General features: G+C 39.7%; 1 protein-coding gene across 3 annotated transcripts in view; it reads right to left on the bottom strand.

Annotated features, from left to right (window-relative positions):
• Positions 1 to 10363, bottom strand: part of ppm1ba (protein phosphatase, Mg2+/Mn2+ dependent, 1Ba) — a 207477-nt gene extending 197114 nt beyond the window's left edge. Inside the window, exon 1 of one of the 3 annotated variants that reach the window (XM_060831375.1) lies at positions 10013 to 10363. The gene's annotated coding sequence lies outside the window, so the exon portion shown is untranslated. Of the gene's footprint in view, positions 1 to 8133; positions 8153 to 10012 lie in introns of those variants that run through there. The other 2 variants (XM_060831379.1, XM_060831378.1) reach the window with 2 other exon arrangements.
• Between the last annotated feature and the right edge of the window lie 5522 nt (positions 10364 to 15885).

Genomic DNA, 15885 nt, shown 5'->3' with positions numbered 1-15885 from the left:
GCATTTAAGTCGTCATTGGACAGGCATATGGACGTACATGAAATAGCGTAGGTTGGATGGGCTTCAGATTAGTATGACAGGGCAACGCAACATTGAGGGCCGAAGGGCCTGTACTGCACTGTAATGCTCTACGTTCTATGAAGTATGCAAGGGAAACTAATGGGGTCAGTCATCCAGACCTGATGGATCATCCTAGCATACTCAAGTAAGGTTAGCTTCATAATCTGTCATTGGGGAAATGCAAGCATCTATAAAGGGATAAATAACACAGCATTTAGACATACAGATGTACAGCATGGAAAGAGACCCTTCTGTCCAACTCATCCATGTCGACCAGATATCTGAAGTTGATCAAGTCCCATTTGCTAGCATTTGGCCCATACCCCTCAAAAACCTTCCTATTAATATACCCATTCAGATGCCTCTTAAATGTTACAATTGTACCAGCCTCCACCACTTCCTCTGGCAGCTGAATCCATACACATACCACCCTCTGCGTGGAAAAATTGCCCTTAGGTCTCTTATATTTTTCCCCTCTCACCCTAAACTTATGCCCTCTAGATTTAGACTCCCTCATACTTATCCTATTCATGTCCCTCATGATTTTATAAACCTCTTCAAAAATGTCACCCCTTATCTTGCGATGCTCCAAGGAAAATAGCCCCAGCCTATTCAAACTCTCCCTACAGCTCAAACCTTCCAACCTTGGCAACACCCTGTACATTTTTCTGAACCCTTTCAAGTTCCAAAACATCAAAGACAGGGTGATCAGAATTGAACACAGTATTCCATAATGGCCTAACCAACATTCTTGAAAGCCACAACATGCCCTCCCAACTCCTATATGCAATGCACTGACAAATAAGGCAAAGCATACCAAAATTCTGTACTTCCTGAATTCTTGCCACTCTGCTTTCAAGGAACCATAAACCTACATCCCAAGGTCTTTTGTTCAGAAAAACTCCTCATTAACACGCACACGAAATCCTCAGTCCATTGGCCCATCTGATCAAGATCCCATTGTACTCTGAGGTAACCTTCTTCGCTGTCCACACCACCTCCAATTTTGGTGTCATCAGCAAACTTACTAACTATACCTCCTTAAATCATATCCAAATCATTTATATACATGACGCAAAAGCAGTGGACCCAGCACCAATCCTTGTGGCACATCAGTGGTCACAGGCCTCCAGTCCAAGAAACAACCCTCTCCCACCACCCTGTCTCCTACCTTCAAGCCAAGTTTGTATCTAAATGGCTGATTTTCCCACTATTCCATATGGTCTAACTTTACTAACCAGAATACCTTAAGGAATCTTGTCAAACGCCTCACTGAAGTCCACATGGACAATGTCTACTGCTCTGCTTCAATCTTCTTGATCACTTCTTCAGAAAACTCAAATCAAGTTAGTGGGCCATGATTTCCCATACCCATTTTCATGTTGATTATCACTAATCAGTCCTTGTTTTTCCAAATATATGTAAAGACTGGCCCTCAGGATTCCCTCCAACAACTGACCCACCACTGATGTCAGGCTCACCAGTCTTTAGTACCCTGGCTTTTCCTGATCACCTTTCTTAAATAATGCTATGTTGGCCAACCTCCAGTCTTGCAGCTCATCGGTGGCTATGATACAAATACCTCACCAAGTGGCCCAACAATCACTTCTCTGGCTTTCATCAAAGTTAAACAGTACACCTGAATAGGTCCCAGGGATTTATCCACCTTTGCACGTTTTAAGACCTCCAAAACTGGCTCTTGTGTAATATGGACAGTTTTCAAGATATCACTCTTTCCCCAAGGTCTTGAGCTTCCACATCCTTCGAGTCATCAAAGTCATACAGCACTTAAACAAACCCTCAATCCAATCGGTCCATGCCGAACAATCCCAAACCCAACGAATCCCACCTGCCTGCTCTTGGCCCATATCCCTCCAAACTTTTCCTATTCATGTATCTACTCAACATGACTTCCCAACTCCTATACTCAAAGGACTGAACACCACTGATCACAGGCCTGTAGTCCAAAAAGCAACCTTCCACCACAAAATGTCTCCTGGCATTCAGCCAATTATGTACCTCAACAGTAAACACTGATTAGCAATGATCGTTCAGTATATCACCTACCTCCTGCGGTTCCACACATAGACGGTCTTGCTGATCTTTAAGCGGCCCTATTCTCTTCCTCTTTACCCTTTTGTCTTGAATGTATTTGTAGAATCCCTTCAGATTCTCCTTCACCCCATCTGCCAAAGCTCTCATGTCCCTTTTTGCCCTCCTGATTTCCCTCCAGTATACTCCTCCTGCCCTTACACTCTTCCAGACATTCACTCTACCCCTGCTGTCTACAACTGACATATGCTTCTTTCTTTTTCCTTGAAGGAAACCTCAAATTCCTTACACTTAGCCTTCACCCTAACAAGAACATACTGTCCCTGGACTCTTGAAATTCTTCCACTTTCCAACCACCCCTTTAATTGCAAATATCCGCCCCAAGCAACTTCTGAAAGTTTTGCCTCATACCATCAAAACTGACCTTCCACTAATTTAAAGTTTTAACTTACAGATCAGGTCTATCCTTTTCCATAAGGATTTTAAAATTAATAGACTTATGATCACTGGGTCCAAAGTGCTCTCCCCGAACCCACTGATATCTCAGTCACTTGATGCGTCTTATTTTTAAAAAGGTCAAGTTTGGCTCCTCCTTCCCTAGTAGGTGCATCCACATACTGAATGAAAGAATTTTTCCTTGGTCAGACTTAAATTCCATTCTATCCAAACCAGTAACAAGTATGGCAGTATCAGTCTATGTTTGGAAAGTTAAAGTCCCCCACCATAACAACAGAGTTATTCCTAGAGATAACAGATTTCCTTATTTAGGTGATATTAGAGGAAACCATACCAGACCAATGTTATTGGAATTTTATGAGATGGTAACAAAAAGTAACAACATAAGTCATGCATTTGGACTTTTAGAAGGGAATGGATAGAAACATGGAACTGAGATATCATAGCAATTACAGAAATGCAGCTCAGGGATGGAGGACTCACAGCTTAATGTTCCAGGATACAAATGTTATTGGAAGGGGTAGGGGTGGGGTGGCAGGGGGAGCAAGAGAGGAGGGAGTGGCTTTTTTTTATATAAGGGATAGCATGACTGCTATATTTCAGCAATATATTCCTGGAATACGTCAGGGGGGTTATTTGGGTGGAACTGAGAAATAAGAAAGGGATGATCACCTCATTAGGATTGTATTATAGATCCCCTAATAGTCAGAGGGAAATTGAGAAACAAATTTGTAAGGAGATTTCAATTATCTGGAAGCATAATACAGTGGTTATGACAGAGGATCTTGACTTTCCAAACATAGACTGGGACTGCCATAGTGTTAAGGATTTAGATGGACAGGAATTTGTTAAGAGTGTACAAGAAAATTTTCTGATTCAGTACATGGATGTACCTACTAAAGAAGGTGTAAAACTTGACTGACTCTTGGGAAATAAGGCTGAGCAGGTGACTGAGGTGTCAGTGGGGGAGCACTTTATGGCCAGCGACCATAATTCTATTAGATTTAAAATAGAGATGGAAAAGGATAGACTAGATCTAAAAGTGGAAGCTCTAAATCGGAAGGGGGCCAATTTTGATGGTACTAGGCAAGAACTTTCAAAAGCTGAATGGGGCAGATGTTTGCAGGTAGAGGGATGGCTAGAAAATGGGAAACCTTCAGAAATGAGATAACGAGAGTCCAGAGAAAATATATTCCTCATATGGTGAAAGGAAAGACTGGTAGGTGCAGGGAAAGCTGGATGACGAGAAAAGTTGAGGTTTTGGTAAAGAAAAAGACAGAATTATGTCAGGTATAGGAAGGATAGATCGAGTGACTCCTTAAAACAGTATAAAGGCAGTAGGAGTATACTTACAAGGGAAATCAGGAGAGAAAAAAAAGGGGATATGAGGTAGTTTTGACAAATAGAATTAAGGAGAATCCAAATGGATTTTACAAATACATTAAGGACAAAAGGGTAACTAAGGAGAGTATAGGGCTCCTCAAAGATCAAGCAAGGCAGCCTACTTGTGGCGCCTCAGGAGATGGGGGAGATACTAAATGAGTATTTTGCATCAGCATTTACTGTGGAAAAGGATATGGAAGATCTAGAATGTGTGGAAATAGATGGCAACATCTTGAAAAATGTCCATATTACAGAGCTGGTGGTGCAGGATATCTTGAAACGTATAAGGGGATAAATGCCCAGGATCTGATCAGGCGCACCCTAGAACTCTGTGGAAAGTTAGGAAGTGATTGCTGGGTCCCTTGCTGAGATATTTGTATCATCAATAGTCACACTAAAGTGCCAAAAGATTGGAAGTTGGCTAATGGTGTTCAACTGTTTAAGAAAAGGTGGTAAGGAAAAGCCAGCGAAGTATTTGGACTGGTGAGCCTGACCTCAGTGGTGGGCAATTTGTTGGAAGGTATCCTAAGGGACAGGATGTACATGTATTTGGAAAGGCAAAGATAGTTAGGGAGAGTCAACATGGCTTTGTGCATGGGAAATCATGTCTCACAAACTTGATTGAGTTTTTTTGGAGAAGTAACAGAGGATTGATGATGAAGGCAGAGCAGTAGACGTGATCTACATGGACTTCAGTTTGGCATTCGACAAGGTTCTTCATGGGGACCATTCGGATACAGAACTGACCCAAAGGTAGAAGACAGATGGTGGTAGAGGAGGAGATTGCTTTTCAGACTGGAGGCCTGTGACCAGTGGAGTGCCACACGGATCAGTGCTGGGTCCACTACTTTCCATCATTTCTATAAATGATTGGGATGTGAGCATAAGAGGTATAGTTAGTAAGTTTGAAGATGACACCAAAATTGGAGGTGTAGTGGACAGCAATGAAGCTACCTCAGAGCACATTGGGATCTTGATCAGATGGGCTGAAGAGTGGCAGATGGAGTTCAATTCAGATAAACGTGAGGTGCTGCATTTTGGAAAAGCAAATTACAACTGGACTTACACACTTGATGTTAAGATCCTGGATGGCTTTGCTGAACAAAGAGACCTTGGAGTGCAGGTTCATAGTTCCTTGAAAGTAGAGTCGCAGGTAGATAGAATGGTGAAGGTGATGTTTGATAGAATGGATGCCGTAAATCTTTTCCGAACCCTTTCAAGTTTTACAAGGGTGCTGCCAGGGCTGGAGGATTTGAGCTATAGGGAGAGAGACAATGAATAGGCTGGAGCAACGGAGGCTGAGGGCTGACCTTATAGAGGTTTATAAAATCATGAGGGGCACGGATAGATAAATAGACAAGGCAGTTTTCCGCCTGGGATGGTGAGTCCAGAACTAGAGGACATAGGTTTAGGGCAAGAGGGAAAGATATAAAAGGGACCTAAGGGGCAAATTTTTTATGGAGGGTGGTAAGTGTATGGAATGGGCTGCCAGAAGAAGTGGTGGAGGCTGGTACAATTAGAGCATTTAAAAGACATCTGAATGGGAATATGAATAGGAAGAGTTTAGAGGGATACGGGCCAACTGCTGGCAAACGGAACTAGATTAGGTTAGGATTTCTGAACAGCATGGACAAGTTGGACTGAAGGGTCTGTTTCTGTACTGTCCATTTCTTTTACTCCATGACTATTTGATAAGGAAATGCATTAAGCTATGTAATAAAATAAGAGCACAGTGTTGAAGAAAGTACTTGGTAGGGATACAGAATTGGCTAACGAAGAGAACAGTTGACAAAATGGGGTCTTTCCACATAGGAACTTTTAAGTGGCTGTTTGCTACATGGAGCACTTGGTCCCACAATTATTTACAGTAGATACAAATTGTTTGGATGACTGAAAGTCAATTACTATTGCCATGTTTGCAGATGATGAAAATCGGTGGGAAGTTACATCGAGAGGATGACAGTCAGCAAGAGTGTCACTCCTTTCCAACAGAAAGGAGAAATTTTTCTCAGATGTAAGTCCGTTGAATGCTTTAGCAGAGCATGTTGTGGGTTTACGAGTATATTCTATGCTGTGACAGACAGATTTTTAGTCACTGAAGGAAATCAAAGTCATGGGGAAAAGGCAGGAACGCAGACCTGAAAAATGAACAAATCAGCTATGAACCCTTTGAATGGCAAAACATATTCAATGGGCTGAATAGCCTACTTTTGCTCCTATGTCTTAAGATCCAGTTACAGTGAGGAAAAAAGTTATTTACACTGGTTAAAAAGTCAGCAATTACAGTATAAAGTTAAAGGTAAAAACAATGACTGCAGATGCTGGAAACCAGATCCTGGAGTAGAGTAGTGCTGGAAAAGCACAGCAGTTCAGGCAGCATCTGAGGAGCAGGAAAATCTGATGTTTCGGGCAAAAGTCCTTCATCAGGAATACAGGCAGAGTGCCTAAAGGGTGGAGAGATAAATAAGAGGAGGGTGGGGGTGGGGAGAAAGTAGCATAGAGTAGAAAATGACCTGGGAGTTGCAGTGGGAGAGGGACTCCCTGAGATTCTTGAAGAGAGAGGAGGAAAACTTCTTCAAGACAGGCATCCTTGCAAAGGATTTGCAGTAGGGCTAAAATCAATCAGGTAAAAACAATTACTGCAGTTTCTGGAAACCAGATCCTGGATTAGAGTAGTGCTGGAAAAGCACAGCAGTTCAGGCAGCATCCGAGGAGAAGGAAAATCGATGTTTCGGGCAAAAGCCCTACTCTATGCTACTTTCTCCCCACCCCCACCCCCACCCTCCTCTCAATTCTCTCTCCACCCTTCAGGCACTCTGCCTCTATTCCTGAAGGGCTTTTGCCCAAAATGTCAATTTTCCTGTTCCTCAGATGCTGCCTGAACTGCTGTGCTTTTCCAGCACTACTCTAATCCAGTATAAAGTTAAAGACCATGCTAAAGTAACTAATAATATTCCAGATACTTTTCTAAATGCTTTTAAACATAATTTGCCTCTTCAGAAAGAATGACAAAGTTCATTCCAGTTGTTGAAAGAAGTGGCTAAATATTTAAAATATTAAAATTTAAATAATGAACCAAATGTTTCCTTCTTTCATAGAATCAATACAAACATAAGCCAAATTGCTGTGTTGTAAAATCCAATGATTCAAAGTGCTTTAAGCCAGTTCAATTGAGAAAGAGAAAGGGTTTCACTTTTATGTGAAACAATCTTTCTTCAATTTAATGTGCAAAATGGCTATTACTTGATTTTTCAAAGAACTGTCTTGTACTGCATGAATATTTCCACATCCCACATCAACTCCATTCTGGAAAACTCTCCCCACCTCAAGCAAATTCACGACATGCTCTGGCTTAATTTAACTTTCCCTATTGAGAACACACCTAAAACTGCCTGATAGAAGACTGCAGCTCTTACCTAGGTAAGAAATCTTTTCTTTTACCTATTAGAAAGCAACGACCTATACATCCAGTATTAGTAAGCTTCCAAAAACGTCAGGTAGACAATGCAGAGACAGCCGTTCCTGCTGTATGCAGAAGTCTACACAGTGTTAAGCACTACCATATGCACGCTTTTGACTTTGGTCTCCATCAATACCACCTCATACTATCTCAAAGCTATCCAGCTCCCATCTCTTATTTGCCTCATTCGACACTTCAATGAGAAACATTTTCTCTTCCTTTCAGAAGTTGAGTACTGAAGAAAACTCATACTGCACTAGATATATGAACTCCATTTCTCTCTCCACAGACGCCAGACAGGTGTTTCTCTGGCACTTTGTTTAAAATTCCTAAAATGTGTTTGTTTTGTGTCTTATTTTATAATACTTCTTTACAGAAGGTCCTGAAACTCTTACTCACAAAAAGGTAAAAAACATCATTTATATTCCCAGCATTCTGTCCATCACAATTCCAATTTCCATCACGTCATTCATTGCCAGCCATACTCAATGCATTTAAAAGAGTTCCTCTAACACCACATGGTTTATTTTTTTCATCTGAAATCTTCAGTTTAGCATGCATTTAATCTTCTGAAACTCCATGAATACCACCATGCTAACTTTAGTCAGACATTTCCTTGGTAAAACGAATTCAGTTCAGCATGATTTACACTTTACAGATCTTTGCTGACTGTTATCAATTCACCCATACTTTCTTTTCGAAGTTCTCTCTAAATTGCTTACCCACAGCAGAGATGACATTAACTGCTTTAGTCCCTGGTGTAGGTTTTCATTTTTCCAAAACTGTGCACAGCATATGCTACATTCCACTTGGCAAACTTGCTGAAAACAAAATATGCTCTTCAATGTTTTTCATTTTGAACTCATCAGGCAATAAGATCATACATTCTTGATAGATCCTCATAAGCGCAAGATGAAATGTTTTGACATCACGTCCTTTTTCTTAGCTATTCCTAAAGTTCTAAGTACCAAGAGTCAAAGTTTTGTCTTCAAAACACTTAAGAATACTTCAATAGACTTGAATTGATTCCACTTATGCCTGATGACTTTTCTTTGATTTCCATCAAAATTTAACAGTGTTCTTTTAAATATTTAAAAGTTCCATACCTTCATCCATATGTCCATTTGCAATTTTGCTTTCATTTGCGTGAAAGTTTATGCAAAATACTGATTAACCCTCCAATCAAATACAAAATGCAAATTGAGAGCAAATCTAGATTTAATTAGAAAAATAGAGTTTAAAGCAAACATTGGTTTTCAGAAACAGAAACCTGCTATTCTCCAATTCTGTGGAGAAGTGTGAGCTTACAATACTGATTTGATGTCAGAATAAAGATGATATCTCCCAGCTTCTTAAATTAGCCAGTAAAATACAGGTCTGAAATTAGTGAACTCAGCTTGGACTTGGATAAGTTGGTATAATTAAAAGATTACTTAATTGAGCTCCAAAATAAGTGTCTCCAGTCTCTGATAATAGCATAACGGTAATATGATATAGAATGAGTCTTTCATACAATATGTGTCATAACACTAGAAATAGTTTGCCAAAAAACATCATTCTTCAAAAAATAAGTCTAACAAAGAACAAGGCTAAAACAAAGGCATAACAGCACACCTCCAACTTGTCAAATTCTATTGATCTGAAACTACAAATAAAATCCAAAAATAGTAAATAAATAATGTGTAATTAAAATGAAGCCTTCAGAAAACTAGATGTTTGAACTCCTGGAGGAAAATTTGCTCCAGCAAGTACATAAAGTACCATACGTACTATACCCACAGAAGAGAATAGATTATTGATATAAAGTTTTGTAGAAAGTATCAGAACTGTATAACAACATTTAAGCTGATTTGCAATCTATTATTAGAAATTTCAAGAACTAAAAATCGACAGTTATAAAGGAAATATAATTAATCTTAATGACAAACCAAAACATGGATCGTAACACCATTTGTAAGTTTCATTTTTTAAAAAGGAGTACGTAATTAGGTTGCATTTTAATCCAAATGCATCTGAAATCTAATACATGCAGTTCCGAATCACAAATGTGAAAAAAAACATATTGCACGTATGATACCGACAATTCACCGTTATTTCGTTTTCACTGTTTCTTTTAAAATTCTACTTGTTTAAAAATAAATACACTAACAATTATCAACGCACAAGCCTTACAGGTAATACACACAAGAGGCCTACAATGACCTTTCTCCAAGCTCCTTGTTTAGATTACTTTTCAGTTAAGGGCACTGATGTCATTTTCAACAGTACGAAAAGAACAGCGTATCTATAATCAAACTCATTAAAATAAAAATATACATGGAAAAAAATGTTTAACAGGATTCCTTAAGTGCAAATTCAGTCTCAAGTAAATTCAATGTAGAATCTGGGTTTAGGTATGAAAACATTGACAGTACGTAAATGTATTAAGAACACAAATGTAGCTCGGGCCTAAGCCTCTTTACAAGCCCCGGTTTGTGGTGGAATGGAGGCGGTGAAGGGAGGAAAGGGTGGAGGAGTGGGGAGATGGAGGAGGGCCAGAAGCGGATGGGGGACAAGTACATTTATGGTGACCCTCCCAGATATTTAAACCTGGCTACTTACTCCTCTTTTTTTTTCCTGCCTCGTCTCGTAAGTTCCCGATTTCAGAATTATACGTGAGGGCAATTTTTAATTTTTTTTTAAAAAGTAGTTTTTTTCTCAGAATACGATTTTACACTATCTTGCTCCTCATCAGTGCCTGCAGCTGACAGCGGCGGACAATTTCAGACATTTTTGTGACGTCTCAGGCGGACATCAAGAATTATCCTTTTCAAAAAAAACAAGAAATAAGTGCGAGCCGAAAAAAAGAAACAGACGCCACGACCGCTCACTTCACCAAGATGAGCGGGCGGGCGCAGCCACCAAACTTGTGATAGGGTTTTGCGTGTGTGTTTTTTCACTCCGCCCGCTTCAAATCCGGAAACTTCGGTCCGAAAATTTTCACCGGCCTAACTTTGTCCTCAAACATATAATTTATTTTAATACAAAGCCCGCCTTCTTTTCGCATCATTCATTTATCATTGGTCAGAACGCAGCAATCTCCCTTATCGATTGGATGAGACGGTACGTCAATCGTTTGTGTCGTCACGGAGTTTGTCCCCTCCTCCTCCCAACCCCCATCCTGTCCGTGGAGCAGCTTGTGCCCAGATGTTGCGGGGATGAAATCACCAGCAGCCAATGGGAGGCGAAGATTCAAGTTGACCGCCACCATCCCTCTTGTATGGGCGCTGCTCCTCGTCTGCTCAAAAATCAATGTTTCTGCACGTTTACAGAATACGCGTCATTTACTCTTGAAGGCAAGGCACATCTCAGACATTTGATCGCGTTTACGTATTTCCCCCTTCTTCCTGACTCTCGTTTTGTGTCAGAAGATTTCTGGTGACCACATGCGTGACGTACTGAGATTCTATTTTAGGCTTTGCTGAACCAACCAAAGGCTGTAGCAGAGATGAGCAGTGTGAATCTGAGAGTGTGTTCAACAAAATTGGCTCTGCTAACCACTTCCCAAATAGCAATGTATTGCTCGAATTGTTTTTATCGGTGGCGAGTGATACTACCCGTTGAGTTAATTTGATTTATGAACACCAGAACAACTACATTAAAATCATTGCTTACTAACGATCGCGACACATAATGTAGAAGCAGATCATGTAATTCAACGCCATTTTCTGTAGTCCCATGTGCCTTGGTGATATTTTGTATCTATAAATTATAAATACCTAACTTCAACAAACTCAGTGACAATAAACAAAATTCTCCAGATGCTGGAAACCTGAAACAAATGCAGAAAATGCTGAAGAATATCTGTTATGACTCATTCAAAAGAAGTCTTTCCTACCCTTTGTTTTCTTTCGTTTCAACAATCCCCAATACATGCCAATATATTATTGTTCATCCGATGTACTAAAATTTTGTTCATTCATCTGCTGCGTGGAACTTTATTAAAAGCTTTTAGAAATTTACCACAATGACTGGTTCCCCTTACCATTACTGAGGATAATGGGGATGACCATAAGACATAGGTGCAGAATTAGGCCATTCAATTACCCATTGAGTTGCACTGTGACACAGTTGTTAGTACTGTTGGCTGACAGCACCAGGGACCTGGGATCACGTACCAGAGTTTGAACATTCTCCACATGTCTGCATGGGTTTCCACTGAGTGCTCTAATTTCCTCCTACAGTGCAAAGTTAGTTGGATTGGCCATGCCAAATTGTGCCATAGTGTCCAAGGATGTGCACGTAAGGTGGATGCCATGATAAATGTGGGGTTATGGGGATGGGGTGGATCACGATGGAATGCTTTTTGGAGGATCAGTGCAGACTTGATGGACTAAATGGCTTCTTTCTGCACTGTACAGATTCTCTGAGTCTGATCTGCCTTTCACTTCAATCATGACTGATCTGATAACCCTCAGTTCCACTTTCTTGTTGAGACTCCATGACCCTTGATTCCATACACATTAAGAAATTGTCAGTCTCAGCCTTGAATATTCTAAACAACACAGCCTCAATGGCACTCCTGAGTAGATGTATTGATAAGGTGCCACATAAAGGGCTTATTACACAAGCCAGGAACTCACAGTATGAGAATTAATGCAGACTACTATTTTAATGGTGAAACTCCAAAAACAGAAAGGAATTTAGCTATTTTTGTACATAAAACACAAAATTAGGTTGTGGTGCAGCAAGTAATCAAAAACGCAGATGATATTTTTGCCTAAGTTGGTGGGGATTTGGAGTTTAAAAGTAGGAAAGTCTTGTTACAACTATACCAAGTGTTGGTGATACAGCAACAGGAATACAATGTACATTTTTGGTCTTGTATTCAAGAAAGAATGTACTGGCATTGGGGGCAGTTCAAATGAGATTCACCAGACTGATTTCTGGAATGAAGAGTTGACTTGTCAAAAAGGACTAAACTGGTCAGGCTTTTATTCATTGAAGCTTTAAAGAATGAGAAGTGATCTTATTGAAACATACCAGATTCTAAGAAGGCTTGACAAGGAAAATGTTGAGAAGGCATTTCTATGACTGGGGGAGTCTCAAAATAAGGAGACTCTCAATTAAAACCGGGAGGTGAAGGAACTCAAAGTATTTAAAGAGGAGGTCAATAGATTTTTAAAATTCATTTGTAGGATGTGGATGTCCTTGATTGGCCAGCATTTATTGCCCATCCTTAGTTGCCCTTGAGAAGGTGGTGGTGAGCTGCTTTCTTGAACTGCTGCAGTCTATCTGCTGTGGGTTGACCTATAATTCTCTTAGGGAGGGAATTCCAAGGTTTTGACCCAGCAACAGTAAAGGAAGTGATATATATCCAAGTCAGGATATTGAGTGGCTTGGAGGGGAACTTGAAGGTGGTGGTGTTGCCATTTTTCTTGTGCATCGAGATGGAAGTGGTTGTGGGTTTGGATTTATACTTTTGAAATATAGGGTTGTTGAGAGCTATGGTGAGTTGGCATGAAAGAGGAGTTGAAGCCTGGGGCATATCAGTTATTATTTTGTTGAATGTCAAAATGGTCAATGAAAATGGTTGGACCAAAGGGTCTGTTCCATATTGTATGACTCTATGACAGGGCAGGTTTGAGGGACCAAATGACCTACTCCTGCTCCCATTATGTTCTTAGAAACAAGATCTAGATAATACCTGTCTGATAACACAGAGGATGTCTTTTTATCCAAAAATACATTTTATTTATTACAGTTATAAAGCTACCTTACAATTTAATTTGAAATGTAGTCATTCACGTGGTGCACACAGATCAATATGGTTAAATTCAGCATGTAACAACTTTCAGTGCCTAACCCACTTAAGACACAGATTGTATTAAAATGTAAATACATATTTCATGATATATCCAGTCCAAGATATTTTACAGCAGTTCCAGTCTCTTGACGTATAATGGCAAGAACCTAAGCCTTGACTGTTCACCTTTTGTTTGATTCAAAGCTTCATTAAGCTTCAGTGCAACACATACCTGGATGAACGTAGCTCCAACTACAGTCAAGAAGCTTTCACAGAGAAGCAGCCTGCTTGATTGGAGAAGGCAGTTCACTACCATTTTCTCCAGAATAATTATTGATAGGCAATAAATACTGGCATAGCCAGCAATTTCTTCATCCCACGAACAAAGAAAACAGATCCCTCAGTTCTGGTGCTGGACCCTAAGCTAGAGTTGGGAGACAAGTGTAGCCCAAACCCTTGGTCTAGTCGAGCTTCACTAACTCAAGACAACCAAGAGTCAAACACGAAAGCTTCTGGTCCACCTGGGTTAGTACAAGACACAATATACTTATCATTTTGTTCAAGTTGCTGAAGATTACAATTCTGCAGTTACTAATGAAGGATAGAAAATAGCAGCCAATCAGAATACACATACAACAGCAAAGTAATTACTGTTCAGTGGTAAAAAGTCAAGCGTTTTCTTTTGCTTCATTGTTTCAGAGGAAACAAAACTATCAGTTAAAATGTGTCTGGGTATCTTATTGAGAATGCACAATTCCACTTCTGACTGAGCATCTATCTATGATTCATCATCCCTGCCTCAACCCATCAGATATATTCGTACATACTTCAGTCACTCCCAGATTCACTGCTCTTCTAGCTGGTCTTATGTGACATGAGCTGCACATCTCATGCAGATGCATAACACTTGAGTAACCATTATGGATAAATTGTATCCAATGATTCACATATACTTGTTCTCTGTGATCCAATAAACAGCACATCACTCGCAATTCCTGAACCTATATGAAAGTATATAAATGAAATGTCACTTGATAACAACTCAGAGTTATGCCTTCCAATTAAAGTAAGTCCGGCACATGGCAGCAAGTATTTTTTAAAATGACTTTCATTGTTTTGTTGTATCTCAAAGACACATGGTGTTTTTTGTTTAATTATGCAAAAAAACTAAACTGCTTACACAGGAGGTGCTCATTGATCCAGGTTCTCAAAATTTGTGATGTATATGCTCTCTGAAAGTGAAGGTAGCATTGAAACACTGTTCCTTTACAATGAAGCTTGATCAAAAGTTATATTAAGTATAGGTGTTGATATGTCTCACAGCAAAAAAAAGTGAAGTTGATTCCATGTAATCAGACTGGGCAGTGAGTGATGACAGATAAAATAGAGCAGATAATGATAAGATTTTCTCAATACTGCTGCCCTGCTCACAAATATTTACTTTTCCAGAATCCAGAATTCCAGAAAGTGTAATACTGCCTCAATTACTTCTCCTCGTTTGCACTCGCTAACTGAGTCAAATTTATCTAAGTTGTCCCATGCCCGAGATCAAAACTCACCTCTTTCTCAATGTACTCTCCTATTTTCCCTTAGGTCCTGAACAAGATTATGTAGAACACCCACTTCCTGGTCTGTTGACTCGATTCCCACTAAAATGTAAACACTCAAATTGTCTTCTTCAAATTCTGTCCGACTCTAGTTTAATTCTGCTGTTACAATTTCTTCCAAAATAAAATCAATCCTTAAGACCATTGTCCTTACAAATTGCTACTTCTTCTCAAATCTCCCTTTCCTTTCCAAAATCCTTGAAAATGTTTTCCCCTCCCAAATCTGCACATCTATTCTAGAACTCCATTTTTGAATCCCTCTCAATAGGCTTTTTCCCTTGTCACAGAACTAAAATAGCTCTTCTCAAAGTCACAAATTACATCACATGTGATTGTGACAAATGTAAAGTATCCTTTATTGTCCCTCTTGACCTGTCTATAAATTCTAATTTGGTTTACCATAGCAACTTTTATGCTCCTTTATTTCCAGTTGAATGGGCCTACACTCACCTGATTTCATTCCTGTCTATCAAATTAGAGTCAGAATATAAACTTCATTTTTGTTCTCTTCTTGCTCCCATCCCATTACATCTGATGTCTTTGGTCCCTCATATTTCTCATGTATGTTCTGCCCATCAGCAATACCATCTGAAATATGTTTTCACATGTGTGCTCATAACACCCAGCTCCATCTCACCACCCATGTCTCTCCTCCACCATTGTGAAATTATCAGATGCTTGTCTCATGTCCAGTATAAAATGAGTCGGCAGGCGTTCCTAAAATTAAATATTTTTTAAAACTGTAGGTATTATGTTCATTCCCTGGTTAAAATACTGTTCCTTAGTTACCAACTCTACCCCTCTCCCTGGTAATTGTCTGAGGCTGCAGCTGACTGTTCAAAATGTTGGGGTCATATTTATTTCTGAGATGAGTCACGAACTAAAATCACCAACTTTCACCTTGCTAATGTTTTTCAACCATGCCCTTGCTTCACACCATCTGAAGCTGAATGTTCAACTATGTCTTTGTTACCTCTGGATTTGACCATTCCAATACATACTAAGTCAACCTTCACTTCCTACCCTGAGTAAACTTGAAGTTATCAAAATTCTGCTGCTCATATCCTTACTTCTGCGAATCC

Source organism: Hemiscyllium ocellatum, chromosome 10, assembly GCF_020745735.1.
Source record: "Hemiscyllium ocellatum isolate sHemOce1 chromosome 10, sHemOce1.pat.X.cur, whole genome shotgun sequence".
NCBI classification, from domain to species: Eukaryota; Metazoa; Chordata; class Chondrichthyes; order Orectolobiformes; family Hemiscylliidae; genus Hemiscyllium; species Hemiscyllium ocellatum.
The sequence above is the reverse complement of the archived record's forward strand: the minus strand, read 5'-3'. Positions and strand labels throughout refer to the sequence as shown.